The sequence below is a fragment of the Ambystoma mexicanum genome, chromosome 2p (genome assembly GCF_040938575.1).
Source record: "Ambystoma mexicanum isolate Mex_15411 chromosome 2p, UKY_AmexF1_1, whole genome shotgun sequence".
In the NCBI taxonomy this organism is placed as follows: domain Eukaryota; kingdom Metazoa; phylum Chordata; class Amphibia; order Caudata; family Ambystomatidae; genus Ambystoma; species Ambystoma mexicanum.
Genome location: NC_090923.1, coordinates 1341389298 through 1341408787, shown reverse-complemented (window position 1 = coordinate 1341408787; position 19490 = coordinate 1341389298).

Below are 19490 nucleotides of genomic sequence, written 5' to 3'. Positions count from 1 at the left end.
AAACTAACTCAGACTCATTTGAAGGTCGGGGTGCCGAGATTGCTAACTTGTTACAAGCTCTTCTTCCCAAACCTCAAATAAAAACTCCAGTGCCCCTTGCCATAGTCCCACAACATCACTAACAACCATTAAAAAAGCAAGCTGATGGCCTAAAACATGATCTTCATGCTAACACATTAATTCTTGGCTGCCGTCCTGCCCCTCACCCTCAATATCTGCTTAACAGACATAGGGCCTCATCACGAGTTGGGCGGTACTGCCAGCGCTATTAGCCCTACCGCCAAACCCTCCGGCGTTAATAGCGCCGAATCACGGGTTTGGCGGAACGGTTAGTGCCCATTCCCCATTGGGCCCAATGGCGAAAATTCACGCTACTACCGCCGGCGGATTTCCCGCCGGCGGTAATAGCGCTGAAAATCAGCAATTTTGGCGCCAAGGCCATGATCTGGCAGACCCATAAATGCAGCAGTAATAGCGCTACCGCTGCATTTAAGGGTTACCGCCAAACTCGTGATGAGGCCCATAGTGCCCTTGAAATCTTTTCTGATATAAAACAATTAGAAGATATAGGAACGGCAGACATTGAGCAGGTCGAATTTATTCATGGAAATGTTCTAACCACCATATGTTTGAAGTTGCGCTCTCGTTTGGTTCGTAACATCATTTGGACTGCAAAAAAACAATTATTTGAAATGGGCTTTGTACTTTTGTTAGGTCCCTCTTTTGTTGTTGAGCCTTCTAACTGTCCTGCATCTGTGCAAGCTCCATTTAATTTCGTTTCTGATGAACATCAAATGCAACCCAAATGTGTTTGTAATCGTGAGACAAAAAGTTAACTAAGGCATCAGCACGAGGACAGACTTTTAAAATTTGCATCTTGGAATACTTGTGGGCATCGCCACCTGTTCAATAACAAAGATTCCACACTAAATCAGGTTGATATTATCATGCTGCAAGAAACATGGCTTACTATCTCTCCCTCTTGGCATGATCATATCATGCATTTTACGCCTGCATTGCAAGGCGACAAAGGGCGACCCATGGCTGGCTTAATTACATGCATTAAAACTAGCTCCGACCACAAAATTATTTTTTTCTTATGCGCCAAATCCATTTGTCCAATTGATCGTAGTTTCAGTTTGTTCCGTTCTGTATGCCATATTTAACGTCTATTGGAATTTTCAGGGGATTGACGATACGAAATTTCTTTATGACCTTACTAGTTTGTTAGACTATGTTGTTATGATACCGGACATTGTCCACACTGTTTTAGCCGGGGATCTTAATTTGCATTTCTTTTCGCCTGGGAAAGCTCAAGAAAAGGTCAGACAAACTCACTGGAAACATATGATGTCCTCACGTGGCTTGTGTATGCTCAATGGATTATGTGTGGGGGATATGCCCCCAAATTCTACCTGCCAACGTGGACAGTCAAGAGCTATCATTGACTATATGTATGTTGATTTTAGACTGTTGTCACACGTAGCGGTTTTTCAGGTGTTGCCGGTTGTAGATAGTGACCATCAAATGTTAACTAGCTCCTGGCCCACACCACACACAGTGACATCTAATTCATCCCCAACTTATTCTGGGGTTGTGAGGGCAAATGCCCAAGTGAATCGCGTAAGATGGTCTGAAGAAAGCTTAACTCAATTTGCAAACTCTCTCACATCTGCTTTTGCCCACTCATGACTTAGTGGCGAGGAGAACAATGTGTGTTATTATGACCTCATGCAGAGACATACGATAAATACTCGGAATTCAAAAAAGTCCACAGATACGAGAAGGCACGTCTTTGATGTCCAAGTTAAAAATAAAAAAACAGAATACCGTGCGTTGAGACGCAAAGCCGCATTTCTTTCAGCAAGCCAAAAAATAGCTGCTAATTAAAGCGAAGACAGGTTATAGAAATTGGGTGCGCACACATCGTGCAACTCTTTGGCAAAAGGATGGCGAACACATGTTGAATCTTATGTGCAATCAGAACACCGCACAAATATGGTCAACCCTTAATGAAGCTACAATCACTCCGCAAACGTTGATACAGACTCACAATGTATCTGAACAGGCCTGGATTGAGTACTTTACGAAAATGTACGCTAATCCAGTCCCTTTGGTACCAGTACAGGAAGGTGAGCTATTGCCTGTTTTTCATCTTAACATATTAAGAGCTGAGATACTTCACTACATTTCTTCAATAAGTCAGTCCAGAGGGCCGGGACCAGATGGGTTATCCAATAAGATCTTTAAACTCAATCCCGAGCTATGGACAGAGATTCTGTTTCAAATCTTCCAAAACATTAATGTTACTCAAAGCATTCCGTTATCATGGAAACATTCAATTATAATTCCACTGTTCAAAAAAAAAGGTGATTGCAATAACCCTCAAAGTTATCGACCAATTGCCATGTTGGATGCCCCGGGTAAACTGTACAGTCGTATCATACTGCAAGAGTTGAGCGACTGGACTAGGCACAAAGCCAAAAGAGATCCATTCCAGGCAGGCTTTGTCAGTGGGATGGGCACAGCGCCTAACATGCTCATCCTTAATTTAATTAAGAGTAAGTATGCTGAACATAAGCAAAAACTATACATAGCCATTGTTGATTTTAGCAATGCTTTTGATTCAGTCGACTGCCAGCTGCTCTTTAGGAAACTTCAACAATATGGATGCCCTTCTTCTATTCTTACTTTAATTAAATTACTGCATTCAAACACCTCGTAGCAAGTAAGACTCTCCCTAGATGGTTTATTGTCCGCCTCCATTCCAAGAAATCGAGGACTAAAGCAGGGGTGCATTTTAGCCTCTACTATATTCAACCTATTCCTATTGGATATAGGTACTAAGTTTGAAGAGACAATTTCAGATGCCCTTAAACTAGGCATTCAGAAGATCATCTGGCTCCTATACGCCGATGACCGGGTGTTACTTTCTTGCTCTCTGTGTGGTCTTCAAAACCTATTGAACAAACTCCAAGAGTATGTTAATGAAAACAATCTCATTATCAATTCAGATAAAACGCAAATAGTAATCTGGCCTCCTTTTCCAAAGAAAAAAACATCTAACCATAAATGGACCCTTCAAAATCAAGAAGTAGCCATAGTTTCGCAATATAAATATTTGGGTCTTCAATTTACAGAATTGCTAGACAATCACATCTACATAGCAACTTTGGATGCCAAAATTCGTTCATTAACATCACAAGCTAAAATATTGCTGTATAGATATGGTAAATTCACACTCATGCATATAATCACATTTTTTCAGCAAAAAGTGGTTCCCATAATTAGTTATGGAGCAGAGACAGGGTCACCAAAACCAAGATCTTTTTGGGACCATTACGAAACATACTTTTGCAAGACTGTATTAGGTCTTCCCAAATGTACTCCGTTACCCCTACTACGCCATGAATTAGGAACCATCTCTATTTACAGCCAAGTTTTGTGGAAATTTGCACTCTCTCCAGAAAATGTTTGGGGCATTCTTGCTAAACATCTGCTCAGTTCTCGTCTTAATCTTCCTAAAAAATGGACCGATTGTGTGTTAGAAGCATTAACTGATGCTGACATGTCTTTTGAACTCCTTTGATGAATCCCACAAAAGCTAAATTGCAACTGTATCGGTTTGATTGGATCCATACACGTAAACAATGCTCGAAATATGTGGATGGTGGAACAATAATGTTATCCCATGAAAGATTACGTTCCATTGGAACCATATTTAGTCAAATGCCCGTCTAACTTTGTAAGATCCCAGATGTTACGGATTCGGCTCAATTTATGCTTGACGAAGCAGATCCTAGGTAAGAGACAATTGATCCTTAAAGGTGACACATTGTCAGCTTCCGATTCTACCACTGGTGTAATACCCTTCTTTCTCTCTTCAACCTCCTCACCTGTGGAGTCGAAATCCTCTTCAGCTGGACTGAGTGCTCGATGCGCCGTATAATCCTTTTCCTTTTTTCGAGATTGAGAGTGTCTCCCACAAGAGGAAGCCACAGTGAGAGCGTGTAAATGCGCCCTGACCGTGTCCCCCTCCCGGGAGAGACGGGAAGGGGGAAAAAAGCCAGAGTAGGCAAAAAACCCCTTGGACCGGTAAGTATCCTGATGGCCGCTGGACGTGTATGCAGATGAATGATGGGAGAAGGCAGCAACCGGAACCAGGTGGAATTATAATGCAGCGAAAAACGCCAAAAGGTAAAGAAAACAAAGTAAAGGCAAAGAGCTGGAACTAAGGAATGGAGGTAGAGAGGAAACGAAAGACTGGGACCGGAGTAGGACCGGTAATAAGGACGGAAAGAGTAAGAGTAAAAATGCTCGAGGAGCAAAAGGTAAACAGCGTGTAGCAAGACCGCGGCAGCGAGGAAAAGCAGCTGACCGTGGAAGGTTGCAACGCGCTGTGCTCAGGGAGAGGAGTGGTTAAATAGCGCTACGGCGGAGAAGACTAGACCGCATAGAGAGAACGTAGCGTCAGCGTGACGGGAATCAGGAAGTCCCTAAGCGGCAGCGGGGCCAAAGACGCCAGGTGCGGAGGCGGCGCATGACAGTATGCCCCCTGCCAAGACCCAGGCCACCCGGTTTGCCGGGATGCAAACGATGAAACTTCCGGAGAAGGATAGGAGCGTGGATGTGTGCAATTGGTTCCCAAGAGTCCTCAGTATGTGAAAAACCTTTCCAATGCACCAGGTATTCCAGGCGCCCTTTGCGGTATCTGGAGTCCAGCAACCCGGACACTTCATAATCAGGAGCATCAGGTGAGTGAGAAAGAGTGGGGAAAGGACGAGCCCTTAATGACTGTTCGGCACTCTTCAAAAGAGATGCGTGAAACACTGGGTGAATCCGCCTAAGAGAATGTGGCAGCTTAAGGCGGAAGGCCACTGGATTGATCTTGGCAGAAATGGGATAGGGACCGATAAACCTGGGGGACAGTTTAGATGGGCGAGACCATCTAGGAAGGTATTTAGTAGATAACCATACCTTGGAACCAACCTCCCAATCAGGTACAACCTGCCGGTGCCGGTCAGCTTGCCTTTTGTAAGCCTGGAGGCTATCTCTGAGATTCAACTTGGCTTTGTCTTGGATGTCCTTTATTCGGATAAGTGTCTCTTCTACCGCCGGAAGTGCAGGTTTGCAGAAAAAATGTGGAATGATGGCTCGGGGATGAAAGCCATATGAACAATAGAATGGAGACATTTTGCTTGCGGAATGACTGGCATTATTATATGCGAACTCCGCTGTCGGCAGCATATCCACCCAGTTGTCTTGTTCCATATTGGTATAGCTGCGCAAATATTGTTCCAAGGTGGCGTTTAACCGCTCTGTCTGCCCATTGGTATGGGGATGATATCCTGATGACAAAGCGCGCTGAATATTAAGAGCGGCGCATAAGGACTTCCAGAATCTGGAGACGAATTGGCTTCCTCGATCTGATACAATCTTGTCGGGGAGACCATGGAGTCGAAACACATCTTTAATGAACACTAATGCCATACCATCGGCAGTTGGTATACCAGGGAGTGGAGAAAAATGAGCCATCTTGGTGAGAGAGTCGATGGACACCATTATGCATGTACATCCGTGGGACAAAGGTAAGTCCACAATGAAATCTGTAGATATATGACTCCACGGACGTTCCGGGATGGCATCTTGTTGTAGCAGACCTATGGGTTTCTTTGTGTTGTTTTTACTCTGACAGCAGACTCTGCAGGACTTGACATAATGTTTAACATCTTTAGACATATTAGGCCAATAAAAAGCTCTACTAATCAAGTCCAAGGTGCTGGTTTGTCCCCTATGGCCTGCTGTCTTGTGATCATGGCACCAGGACATTATGTCTTTTTGAAGAGGTTTGGATGGTATCCAGATCCTCTGTTTCTTCAGGAACAAACCATCCTTTTGGATCATGTCGCGAGGTTCTGGATGTAAGGAGACAGCTTCTTTTATCCGTTGAAACAGGGAAGAGATAGTGGCAACAATGCGGTTCCTGGGAAACAACTTTTCCGGGCAGGATGAGGCAACATGGGAGGAGAAAGCCTTTCTGGACAGAGCATCTGCCAAAGTGTTTTGGCTTCCAGGAATATATGTGATGGTAAAGTCATATTGTGAGAAAAAATGCGCCCACCGGGCTTGTCTGGAATTGATGCAATCCATTGACTGTAAAACTTGTAAATTCTTATGGTCGGTCCGGATTACAAAAGGGTGGTTGCACCCCTGTAAGAGGTGTCTCCAGACTTCACAGGCTTTTTTCATGGCTAGTAGTTCACGTTCTATTACTGAATAATTCCGTTGACTCGGAGTGAGAGTTTTTGATAGATATGCTATTGGGTGTTCCGCGTTGTCATGCTCTTGTAGTAGAACTGCTCCTATTGCTGCGGCAGAGGCATCTGTCTCAACAATAAAAGGTTTGCTTTGGTCTGGCTGGCATAGGATGGGAGCGCTGCAGAAGCTCTTCTTCAAGAGTTGAAAGCTTTCTTCAGCCTGTGGGCTCCAAATGAAAGGCACAGATGTCTTCTTTAACAAATTGGTAATTGGTAGGACAGTGTTGGAAAAACCTGGCACGAAACGCCTATAAAAATTAGCCAGGCCCAGGAATCTCTGAACTTCTTTGACTGAGGAAGGAGCCTGCCAATGGAGAATGGCCTCAACCTTCTTTTGATCCATTTGTACTCCTTGTGGTGAGAGGATAAACCCTAAGTAAGGGATCGAGGATACCCCAAAAACACACTTTTCACGTTTGGCCAATAAATGATGTTTTTTAAGGCGCTCCAGGACCTCAGTGAGATGTAGTAGATGTTCTGACATAGACTGTGAAAAAACAAGTATGTCGTCAAGGTAAACCACAACTGAAATAAACAATAAATCAGAGAATATTCGGTCTATGAACCTTTGGAATATAGCGGGAGCATTGACCAGTCCGAAAGGCATAACGTAGTATTCGTATAGGCCGAATGGTGTCCTGAAAGCCGTCTTCCATTCATCTCCTGGACTCACTCTGAGTAAATGATATGCATTGCGCAGATCCAATTTAGAGAAGACTGTTGCTCCCTGTACAGATTCCAAAATGTCAGGAATGAGGGGCATGGGATATCTATCCTTACAAGTGACTTTATTGAGTCCCCTGTAATCGATGCATGGTCTGAGGTCCTTAGAATCCCTCTTTGGAATAAAAAACAAGGGAGCACCCGCCGGGGATTTAGAGGGTCTGATGAGACCGTTGCACAAGTTGTCATCCAGATATTTTCGTAAAGCGTCCTTTTCAGTCTTGGATAAAGCAAACATTCGTCCAAATGGGACCAGGGCATTAGGTATTAGCTCGATAGAGCAGTCCTCCGGTCTGTGAGGTGGTAATGCCATTGGAGCGGATTCAGCAAACACCATAGGGTATTCTTCCAATACCGAGTCAATGGAAAGCACCCCTATACTCGTGGGGAGAACAGTGGGAGATATCTTTACCTCCTGGTAATGTGCTTCTTTAAAGCAGTGTGTCTGGCAATAGCTGGAATTAAACTGCAAAGTGTTAGACTTCCAGTCGACATGGGGATTATGTTGTCGCAACCAGGTAATCCCCAAGATAAGAGGAAAATGGGCTGCTCGAATGATGTCAAAAGTAATGACTTCTGAATGTTGAAATATAGTCAGAGGAAGGGGTTCGGTTGTCTGAACAATGAGTCCTGAACTCAAAGGTGTGCCGTCTACTCCTTCTACTTTCTGACCGTGGCTGCGGTCTATCCGTGAAGCACCCACTTTGTCTACCCAAAGGGTGTCAGCGAAGTTTCCTGCGGCACCGCAATCCAAGAGAGCCAGCGTCTCTACGGGGCTGCCATTGATAGTAACCTGGACCGTTATAACCATCAGGCGGGAATCTTCAGAAGGGTTCGAGGAATCAATAGACATAGTAACGTAGGGACTGGAAGATTGCCCTCGATAACCCGTCCCCACTAGGTTCGAGGGTTTGCGTTTTCCGCCGGTTTCTTGGTTAGTTCAGAACAATTATGCACCGTGTGGCGATCAGAGGCACAGTAGGCACATAGGCCCTGTTCCCTTCTCCTCCTTCTTTCTTCAGGTGTTAAAGAACGGCGAGTAGTGCCGATTTGCATGAGCTCATCGTGAGGTTTGGGCGCTGCCGAAGGAGGTGAGGAGGTCCTTGAAAAGGAGGTACGTGCTTTTCTTCTTTCTTGACGCCTTTCTTGCATCCTGAACTCCATCTGAAGGGCGGCCGTCATAAGATCCTGCAGGGAAGTAGGCCGAGGAAAGTGAGCCATTTCATCTTTTAATTCTTCTCGAAGTCCTCTGCGGAACAAAATAAATTGAGACTGTTCAGACCAACCCGTCTCCATGGCCAATCTCTTAAATGAGGAGATATAAGACAGCACATCAAACTGTCCTTGACGAATGTCCATCAAGTCTTCACCAGCTGCCATTGAGACTTCGGGTCTCTCAAAGGTTTGTTTAACAAAAGCCATGAATGCATCGAAATTCTGAAGGACAGGGTCATTTCCGGTGACTAGAGGGGTGGCCCAAGCTAGAGCGTTCCCTGTCATATTAGACACCAGGAATCCAACCTTGGCATGATCTGAGGCGTAGGTGCGGGTTCTGAAGGAAAAATACACCCTGCAAGCGTCAAGAAATTCTTTTAGGGTCTTGGGGGAACCATCATACTTCCCTGAAGACAAAGGCATAGGGGGCAGGTCTGTGTTGGGGGGCTCCCTTACTGCCACCATTTGTTTTAACAGATTGTTTTCAGTTTTCATATTCTGCATTTCTAGAGAAAGGCTTTGTACCGCAGCGATTAGTTCCTGCACTTGCTCAGGAGTAGCCATGATTGGTGTTTGTAGGCGTTGCAAACTGTCAGCTTCCGATTCTACCACTGGTGTAATACCCTTCTTTCTCTCTTCAACCTCCTCACCTGTGGAGTCGAAATCCTCTTCAGCTGGACTGAGTGCTCGATGCGCCGTATAATCCTTTTCCTTTTTTCGAGATTGAGAGTGTCTCCCACAAGAGGAAGCCACAGTGAGAGCGTGTAAATGCGCCCTGACCGTGTCCCCCTCCCGGGAGAGACGGGAAGGGGGAAAAAAGCCAGAGTAGGCAAAAAACCCCTTGGACCGGTAAGTATCCTGATGGCCGCTGGACGTGTATGCAGATGAATGATGGGAGAAGGCAGCAACCGGAACCAGGTGGAATTATAATGCAGCGAAAAACGCCAAAAGGTAAAGAAAACAAAGTAAAGGCAAAGAGCTGGAACTAAGGAATGGAGGTAGAGAGGAAACGAAAGACTGGGACCGGAGTAGGACCGGTAATAAGGACGGAAAGAGTAAGAGTAAAAATGCTCGAGGAGCAAAAGGTAAACAGCGTGTAGCAAGACCGCGGCAGCGAGGAAAAGCAGCTGACCGTGGAAGGTTGCAACGCGCTGTGCTCAGGGAGAGGAGTGGTTAAATAGCGCTACGGCGGAGAAGACTAGACCGCATAGAGAGAACGTAGCGTCAGCGTGACGGGAATCAGGAAGTCCCTAAGCGGCAGCGGGGCCAAAGACGCCAGGTGCGGAGGCGGCGCATGACACACATACTGCCGACATTGTAATGATCCACTTCAAATCGAATCTTTGTGCCACTTGGTGGTTGAATGTCCTGCTTTGAGTATAACCCGGAATAGATTGTTTAACAAGTGCTGTCAATTTCTATAATTACACTCTAGTGATGAAATATGGACCTATCTTCTAACTAGCACAAAGACCTCCATACAGATTGCACTAGTTCAATTTGTTAATGCTGTTATTCCATCCTAGTTAAATGGAATCCAAAACTGGTTGTAACTTGAATTGAACAGAAGATGTGTATTATAAAGGTGGGGGGATCAAGTGGACATTATTTTATATGATGAAATCCCCTGTTGGCATTACAGCTCTTCTTTGATTCTTCTTTTGTTTTGATTACTTCAAAAATTTTTTATTATTTTGCATATTGTGTAAAATGAGATCTTAATTGTATTTTGTAAAGTAATTTTCTGGTGTAAATTTTGAAAGGTTGATTTATCAGCCAACGAAAATAAAAAAAATAAAAAAATCTTCATAGTCATGTCCAACTAATTGCTTTGTATGTGAGGTGGGAGAGACAGAAAGGAAAGTTATGGACTAAAGCCTCGCTATGGCAAGCTAAACTGGCAGGCTTGGTAGTTAGGATGAGAAGGAGCCAACCTATATTTCTTTCCAAGCTCTTTGTCCACCATAGGAGTACAGCTGGATTTCTACCCGATTAATCGCACTGGGTCGAATTGGCTATGTTAAAGGGCAAAAACATAGCCACATCAAGTATGTCCGTCAGCTAGTGGCACCTAGATGGAGCTCCTAGCCCAAGGGTCTCCACCACCTTCCATATGGTTCTTTTGTAGGCTTCATGCTCTGTGTGAATTTAAAGAGTGGCCCAACTCCAGCAAAGTGTCAAGCCCATTTACGTCACAGAGATTTGCGGCCAGCTCGGTCAGAGCCTTGTCCTCCCAGTACAATTCCTCTGGAAAATCCACATATGGCTCAGATGAGGGTTGCAGACCAAAAGGTAAGGGATCCCCTTCTTCAAAGATTTTTTCCATTCTCAACAGAAACTGAAGGCTGAAGGTTGTAATAAAGTTTGGTGCCAGCCCTGTGGCGGATGGCACTGAGGAAATAAGTGACACACTAAAAACTAGCGTTGTAAAGTCAGCGCTTGCTGTCAGTGCAGATTGTTTGCTGCCACTGGCCAGAGCCCCTTGGCGCCACTAGACTACCCTTGGCCAGGGGCTGTGCCAAGGAGCCGATGCCTGCTTGCGAAGGCACAATGGGTACTGTGGCTACAATTGGCGCTGAGACCTTTGCAAATATTACCAACATCTTGGCCTTAAAGTGTTCCCATTACTCCCAAGTAGAGGAACTAGTGGGGGAGATCATCTGCTTCTGTCTAGGAGATGAATCCCCTTCTTCATACTTTCTAGAGTAACGCCTCTTTCTTTTTTGAGAAGGATAAAGAAAATTATGCCTTTCCAATGCTCAATGTTGGAAGACTGGGGATCGGCCAGTTCCTCCATCTCTCAAATTACTAATATGTTCCCTCTTAGTCTCCTGGGGATACAGAAGGGGGATGAGAGAAGCCCTTGTGGGGGGCGATAAACAGCTTTTCCCCCTGTCCTGGGAGAGCCTTTGGTTGCATGGCCTTTTGGGAGCCACAGCCTTCGGTTTTCTTTTTGTCCCTCAAGCACCAGATCCACTCCTGATGAGGGTCTGATACTGACACTTTGTCCCCACAGTTGTCAGAGGGAACAGGGGGAAGACACCTTGCATGGGTTAAAAACTGCAGTGCTGTCGTAAAAGGGCAGGCAAGGCACATTCAGTAGGAGAGAACTGGCAATTCTAACACGACCAGACAACAATCTGGGACCCCACTTGAGGGGTACAGAAGTTGGTCTTGACACTACCCACAGAATCAAAGGAAGCTCAATGCCTCTCAATGCAGGTTACTCTTACAGATACTCACTCTGCAAGCCTATGAAAGAGGGGCAGTAAGAGTAGCTTCTCTGTCCAGACCCTAAGGCACAAACAAGGAGTATACATACACAATACACAAGACAAGCCTTTATGGGCCCAGCCGTAACATACAGCGGATGCCTTCTGTGAAACAGAAATCAACACACTGCTGCATGAGTTACAATATGGACTACATTTAAGACAAAGGAAGGGGCAGATATTGCCTCCTAAAGAATAGGAGCCAATCTCTATGCAAAGGAATACACAGAGGAACAGGTGGACACAATAGAATACTTACCAGACACAAAGAGCCAAAGAGGAAGTCAAGGCGAGGGACATCGATAAGTACAGTTCAAGGCAATACACATTCAGAACAGGAGCACCAGAGCTAGGAATAAGGAAACCTGTACAAGCCAAAAGAACTAGCTAACTAGAGTGAGGTATCTGTGGCACACAATAAGAAACTAGGTAACTATCAATCTGTAATAGGGCACTGAATCTAGAAATCTGGGGAAAGCTGTGAAACTGAACTAGAAACACACAAGCTATAGAAGGCAGGAACATCGGACTATGAACTAGAACAAAGAGAAAACAAATAAATAGAAGCAAGAGAAACCATACAGAGTAAAACTTGAGTCTAAATATTGTATTTTATTAAATTTAGAAAGCGCTTTCGGCAAAGCGCTGTACAAACAAGTGCAGTATAAATTCATGGGATACAAAGCATTAAGAAATTGATTAAAAAAACATGAGAAAGCACCACAGGTCAGAACTAAGCAAGTAAAGGGAGCGGAAAAGATGTAACGAAGGGGACAATCTAATGTCAAGGGGAAGAGAATTCCATAACCTAGGGGCCAGTAAAGTAAAAGAGCAGAAACAAGATGTGCACAGGTAGGCATTGGGACGGGCATATAGAACTAGATGGCAGAACAGAGACCTAAAGGGCACATGAAATGACAGTAAAGAAGAAAGATAGGGTTGGGGGGCAAAACTATGTGTACTTTTGTAAACAATGGTAAGAAAGTGTAAGAGTATCAGATGAACAAGAGAAAGCCAAGAAAGTGAACAAAGCGAGAAAGAAACAAGAGGTGCAGGGAGGGAGCAAACAAAGAGTATGAATAGCAGAATTGAAAATAGAACACAAGGGCGCACGACGGGAGGAGTGAAGACCGATAAGAAGAGAGGAGCAGTAGTCTAGCCGAGAGCAAGCGAGAGTAGTGATGAGTAGATTAGTCGCATGGAAGTTCAAGTGGGGATGAGCCTTCCAATTTGTATTTTGTATTTATTTTGTTTTTATATAACGCTTTACACCAAAGCGCTGCACATAAGAACAACAACGGTACAATAACATGAAATTAACATTCGAAACACAGCATATATCAGCAGTTACAATAACCTTCATTAACCAGTCGAGAAAAGGTAGGATCGAAGAGAGACCCGAAAGGATAAATAAACAGTGATAGAACAAAGAGAGAGTGGGAGAGCATTCAAGTGTAAAGGTGCCAACCGAGACAGAGAACGGAACCGAGATTGAGCACTTGGAGGGCGAGGAACAATAAGAAGAAAATGAGAAGAACGAAGTGAACGAGAAGGAGAATAACATGAGATTAGAGATGAGAGATAAGGAGATGCAAGGCCATAGAGGGATTTAAAAACAAGACATAAAAAATTTAATTTTAAACGATGATGAAAAGAGAGCCATCCTAGATCAGTCAAAGAAGAAATAGAATCATGAGGAGCAAGAAGACAGTGAACACAAATAGAAGAATTAAATACAGATTCCAGAGGAGCAAGACGAGACAAAGGAAGTCCAAAGAGTGTGGAAGAACAATAGAAAAGCTGCGAGAAAATGAGGGCAGACACCAGCATTTGAGTGGCCTTAAAGGTCATGAAAGGACGCGCTTTTCGAATGTTGTACAAATGAAGTCGACAGATATATAAAGAAATATGGTGACTGAAGGAAAGATCTGAATCAAAATAAAGACCCAGATTACGGGACACAGAAGAAGTAGGCAACTGCTATGGAAGAAATTATATGAATGGAGGGGGCGTACAAGAAGAAATAGTGGTGGAAGGAAAGAAAAGAACCTCAGTTTTAGCGGCATTGAGTACCAAGAAGTCGTCTGTCATCCAAGACTGAATGGCGAGGAGACATGCGTTAAGCTTAAGGTAATTGTCGTCAGTGAAGTGTGGAAAGCAAAGAAAGAGTTGCGTGCCATCTGCGAGAATCCAAAGGAAGAAATAACCCCAGCAAGTGAGGAAGTATAAAAAGAAAAAAGAAAAGGACCAAGAACCGAACCTTGAGGAACACCATAGATAAGTGGACACGTTTCAGAGGTAACCCTGGCCCAAGAGACTGAAAAAGTCCTCTGGGACAGGTATGACTCAAACCAGGATCAGGCAGGGCCAGAAAAGCCAAAAGAGGAAAGAGTAGACAGTAGAAGTGTGTGATCAACGGAGTCGAAAGCTGCAGAAAGATCCAAGAGAATGAGAAGAGTGCTTAGCATGACATGCAGAATGAAGAGAGTCCAGAACAGAGAGAAGAGCACTCTCAGTGGAATAACCAGGACGGTACCCAGATTGAAAACAAGGGAGAATAAAATTACGAGAAACAAAAGTAGAAACCTGACAATAAACATAACGTTCAAGAATTTTAGAAAGATAAGGTAGGAGTCAAATAGGTCGAAAATTAGAAGCAGGGGATACATCAGCAGAAGGTTTTTTTCAAGATTGGAATAATGGTAGCATGCTTAAATGAGGATGGAAAACCGAAAAGGATAGGCAGGAGTTAAACAGAATTGTGAGATAGGGAACAGGAAGAGGGTAGGCTTTAGGAATAAGTGCAGATGATATAGGATGATCCACTGGGGAAGAAGTAGGGTGAGCACGAGCAAGGAGAAGAAAGGTATCCTCATTAGTGATGGGAACAAACCCAGCAAAGATCTCCTTGGGAGATACCAAAGAGATAGGAGGAGCAACTTGCATATTGGATGATTCAATTTCAGATCTAAATGAGGAGACCTTAGAAGTGAAATAGAGCGCAAGATCTGTAGCAATAAGGGTGGAATCAATTGAGGGATCAGGAGTAGGAGAAGAAAGGAGACGGGAACGAGTTTGAAAAAGTCACCTAGGATGAGAAGACAGAGTGTAAGAGATCAGAGAAGTAAGATTGTTTAGCAGAGTGAAGACAATTATCATAGAGAGCATGGTAAGATGCATAGGAACTGTAACTCACTGCTGTTTTTTGCTTTAAGCAGTATCTTTCTAAACACCAGAGAACAGGTCGCATGGCACGAAGATGGTGAGAAAGCCAAGGTTTAGGGGTTTTTTGTGAGGGGTAAAAAGTTGAAGAAAGGTACAGTGAGTCAAGAGATGATGAAAGCGAATAAGAAAGGGCAGAGGCAGCCTCATCCATTGCCAGAGTGGAAAACATTGCATGAGACACCAATTTATAAGTGCTAGTAGAAATGACGAGTGTAGTATTAAAATTGTGCAGATCGCGACGAGAGTAAGAGGGAGGGGTTAAAAGAGGCAAAGCGCAAGAGGAAAGATTTAGAGTAATAGAGAGCAAGAGAAGATGATGGTCTGACAAATAGACCGGGAGAGAGGACACAGGGCATGTAGTAAGAGAGGAGGTAAATATAAGATCTAAACAAGGGCCTGAAATGTGAGACGGAGGAGTGGAAAGAGGAACCAGATAATTAGAATCAAGAATAGAGAGAAATGGAAGAGCAGTGTGTGTTGTTAATAGATGGAGGTTAAAGTCGCCAAGAACTATAAGTGGAATGGCAGTGGGGAGCAAAAAAGACAACATATACAATACAAATATTGTAGAGCTGGAATCGACAAGACTTAGCGATAGCAGAGATATGGGGAGCAAAGGAAAGATTGGTGTCAAAAATGACACCTAAGTTATGAGCAGAGCAGAGATATTAAAGGAAACCGAGGAGGGGGAACATAATTAGAGGACAGAGGGACAGAGCAAGAGGGAAAGGATTTCTGTTTTTGAGGCATTAAGATAAAGTAGGAGATCATTCATACAGGACTGGACCGCAAGAAGACAGGTTGAGATAGTCGAGTAGAGAGATTCAGAAAATGATGAAAAAGAAACAAAGATGTTTGAGTCGTCCATATAGAAGTCTGACGACAACCCAAATGATTGAGATGACAGAGAAAGGGGAGTGGTATAAGGGAAAAAAGAAGAAGGCCAAGGTCTGGGCTTTGAGGGATACCATGAAAAAGAGGATAGGTAGGGGAGGTTTTGCCAAACCAGGAGACTGAGGAAGAGCGACTACTAAGATAGTAAGAATACCAATGCAGAAAAGAACATGAGAAACCAAAAAAGGAAAGAGTAGGATGATCCACGTTGAAGGCAGATGATGGAGGCGAATAGGAATTGAGCATAGCTTAGTGTGCCGAAAGTAAAGAATGGGAAACACTAAGTAAAGCTGTTTCCGTAGAATTAAGCGGACGGAAGCCTGATTGCGAAGGGGAGAGTACAGAGTTGTAATCAAGATAGGAGGACATTTGAGAATAGACCACACATTCAAGTATCCTAGATAGGAAACACTGGAGAGAAATAGGGCGATAATTAGAAAGGGGAGAGGGATCAAGGTAAGGTTTCTTTAGAATGGGAATAACTGTAGACCGGGGCAGAGCAGGGAACATGGAAGGGGACTGTAGGGACTTGGCACAAGGAGCAGGGTCACTGGCTGGCTCAATTAGCAAACCTGGAATATGCAGGGACACTGGACAAGGGAAAGACATAAGGAGACTGGGGAGGCTAGAGCATCCACAGCATGGCTGGAGAAATTGGAGCAAGGCAGCACATGTGCACAGATCAGTCACAGGCAAGGCATAAGCCATTAAGCAGAGAGCAATTCCAATTGAGTTCCAGCTGCCAAAGGTTGAAACAGAGAAATTATTCACCGTAATGATCTTTATCTGGATTCTTCTCCCGCAGATTCCTCATCTTGATAGATATCCATCATCATCCAGCTCTGCTGCTTGGAAACTTTTCGTCAGGGGGCGTAGTGGACCTCGACTCGGCTGTTGATCTGTCTTGCTCGACTCTCGATCGTCGGCTCTGGAAGTGACGCCAGGCGTCGTATATATATAGCATGTCACTACGCCCCATGCTTCAGTTCCTCCCTTTTTTCCACCCCATGCATGAACATTGCAGAAGGAAAAACCGCAGGAGGAGGCTAATCAGCCGGTAAAAAACTTAACAAGTATACATCCCAACAGGGTGATCCCACACAACAATAATTGAAAAATTCTTGTTATATTCTTTTTTAGTGAATGAGACAGAAGCAGTCATCCAAGAGCCATCACCAGATGTTTTTTCGTTTAGACAGACGCGACAAGCCACAGAACTTTCTGAGCGGGGATGGATGGGAGGGTCGATGAGGAATCTGCGGGAGAAGACTCCATAGAAAGATCATTATGGTGAGTAATTTCTCCTTCAATGGATTGCCTTTTTCCCGCTGATTCCTCATCTTGGTAGACTGCCCAAGCAGTTAGAATACCGGAGGAGAGCAGAATGTTTTAAACAACTAGATTCTGTAGAATCGCCCTACCAAACTGTGCATCAGCTTCCTTTGCAACATCCAATTAATAGTGCTTGGTGAATGTATGTAAGGATGACCAAGTGGCTGCCGACATATGTCCCCAACAGGAACCCCTCTTTGGAGGGCTGTGGAAGCCGAAAACCCTCTGGTTGAGTGAGCCCTGATGCCCGCTGGAAGCTCTCTGCCTGCCGATTGGTAACACTCGGATATGCACAAAATAATCTAACGTGACCGGGTTTGTTTGGTTATGGCAAGACCTTGTCGAGACAAAGAATGGGCCACAAACAACTGGTCTGACTTCCAAACTCGGATGTTTTATTTTTATTTTTTATTGTATTTGGTTAAAAAACCTTTACAAAAGAATTCTTTATACAAAATCTAATACATTTCTCTTTACAATTACTCTAAAATACACAAAACATAGATTTAAAAACAAAAAAGCAATATGCACACGTGAATTAATCCAAAACATTCATGCATCATATACCTCTTATACAAAGACAACTCCTCATAGATCATTAATATCCTTCAACTTGGAGTCAATGTTTGTTAGGATCAATAGTAATCTTAAAGTGAGCTTAGTACTTTCAACCAGCATACATCTCTGCCATAATGTTTCACGAGACAGATTAGAGTTGGAGATCATATAATTCCCAAACCTCGACTGTCGCAAATCTTCAAAATATTCGCAATAGACAACTAAGTGTTTAAGAGTCTCGAGAATGGACACATCCTTACAAAATCGGCAAGAGCCATTGTTAGATTCTTTATAACAAATGCCCCATTTACACAAACGTTCATTGGTGTGAAAAAGATTTATTTTTGAATCGTAGGTATGTATTACGACCCGAAGCAGAAGGAAACTGCATGATATAACCAGGTCTGTCACCCCATTTTCTTCTAAACTGGGCAAACTCATAGTAGGATCGGTAGGACCCAATTCTATCTGCCTGCCAACTCCAATAATATAAATACAATTTTTGTTTACAGCTAGGTAAACATAATAATAGATCTTCCTTCAAAATACCAAGAAGAGCCATTAAATCATTCATTTTTTCAGCATATTTGGTTAAAGATCTCATACAACCCATAAGATGTTGTTCGTTCAGGTCTTCGTAAAGAGAGTTACCAGGAGGATCCAGAATTATTGCATAATTGTTCAGAAGTCTCCAGTTCCGTTTAGCAGATAAAGGAAGAATACCTAGTTCATGACGAACTATATCATTTGGAACGGATGCAGGAAGCCCTAAAACACTTTTCCAAATTCCTCCTTGAAGTGTGTCTAAGATGTCATCTATTTCGTAAATACACATATCTAATATATAAAGTAAAGATTGTTCAACTTTTAGGAGGTAAAATTGAAGAACGGGCAAGAGAGAGAAACCACAGTATTTCCCCATGATTATTCTCATTTGAGAAACTAGGGGTTTAATTTTCTCACACATTTTATCTTTCCACCAGATCTTTGAAAAAGAGTTCGATAGAGGATACCCCAAATATTTGACTTCTTGGATAATGGCAGCTCGAGTACCTTCCATGAACGATGTGTATGAACAACTCTTTTTGTGACCATCCTTAAATATCAGAATTCGTGATTTGGATTGATTGATTTTCAGATTATGAGTATTGGCATAACAGATGAAAGCATTTAGTTTATGCTGTAAGCCGAACAGTGTTTTGTCGAAAATAAGGATGTCATCAGCAAAACCAATATAGTTCAATCTAGTTCGACCAATTAGAATAGGATAGACATTTTCCTTTACCCAACATTCCTCTATGTCACATGTATACAAATTGAACGGTTCATAGACAAAAAGTCGAAAACTTAATGTCGAAAAGCAAAAATGTCGAAAAAAAAATGTCGAATGCAAAAAAGTCGAAAACACATACATATAATAGGAAAAGTCATAATTTCGAAAAAAAAATGTCGAAAAAAAAATCGAAAACCCAAAACACTTTTTTTTTTTTTTTTTACACAAATACTAACATTTTTTATGGGGGGGGGTCCCCCCCCAACCCCCCCATCCCAAACCCCTACCCCAACCTCCCCCCCCTCCTCCCCATCCCCCCCACCCCCCATAGATATACCTTTAATTATTTTAAAAAAATCTTTAATATAATACTAAATAATTAATTAATTATTTAAGAAACCCATCCCAAACCCCTACCTCCAACCCCCCCTCCTCCCCATCCCCCCCACCCACCATGGATATACCTTTAACCATTTAAAAAAATTATGTTTTATAAACTATAATTAATTAATTATTTATTTAAACATTAATTCGAAAAAAAATCGAAAAAAATTCGACATTTTTGTAATTCGACATTTTTATTTTCGATTAAATATTTTCGACATTTTGTCTTTCGACATTATTGTATTCGACATTATGACTGGATACCAAATTGAACAGCACGGCTGCCAGAGTACAGCC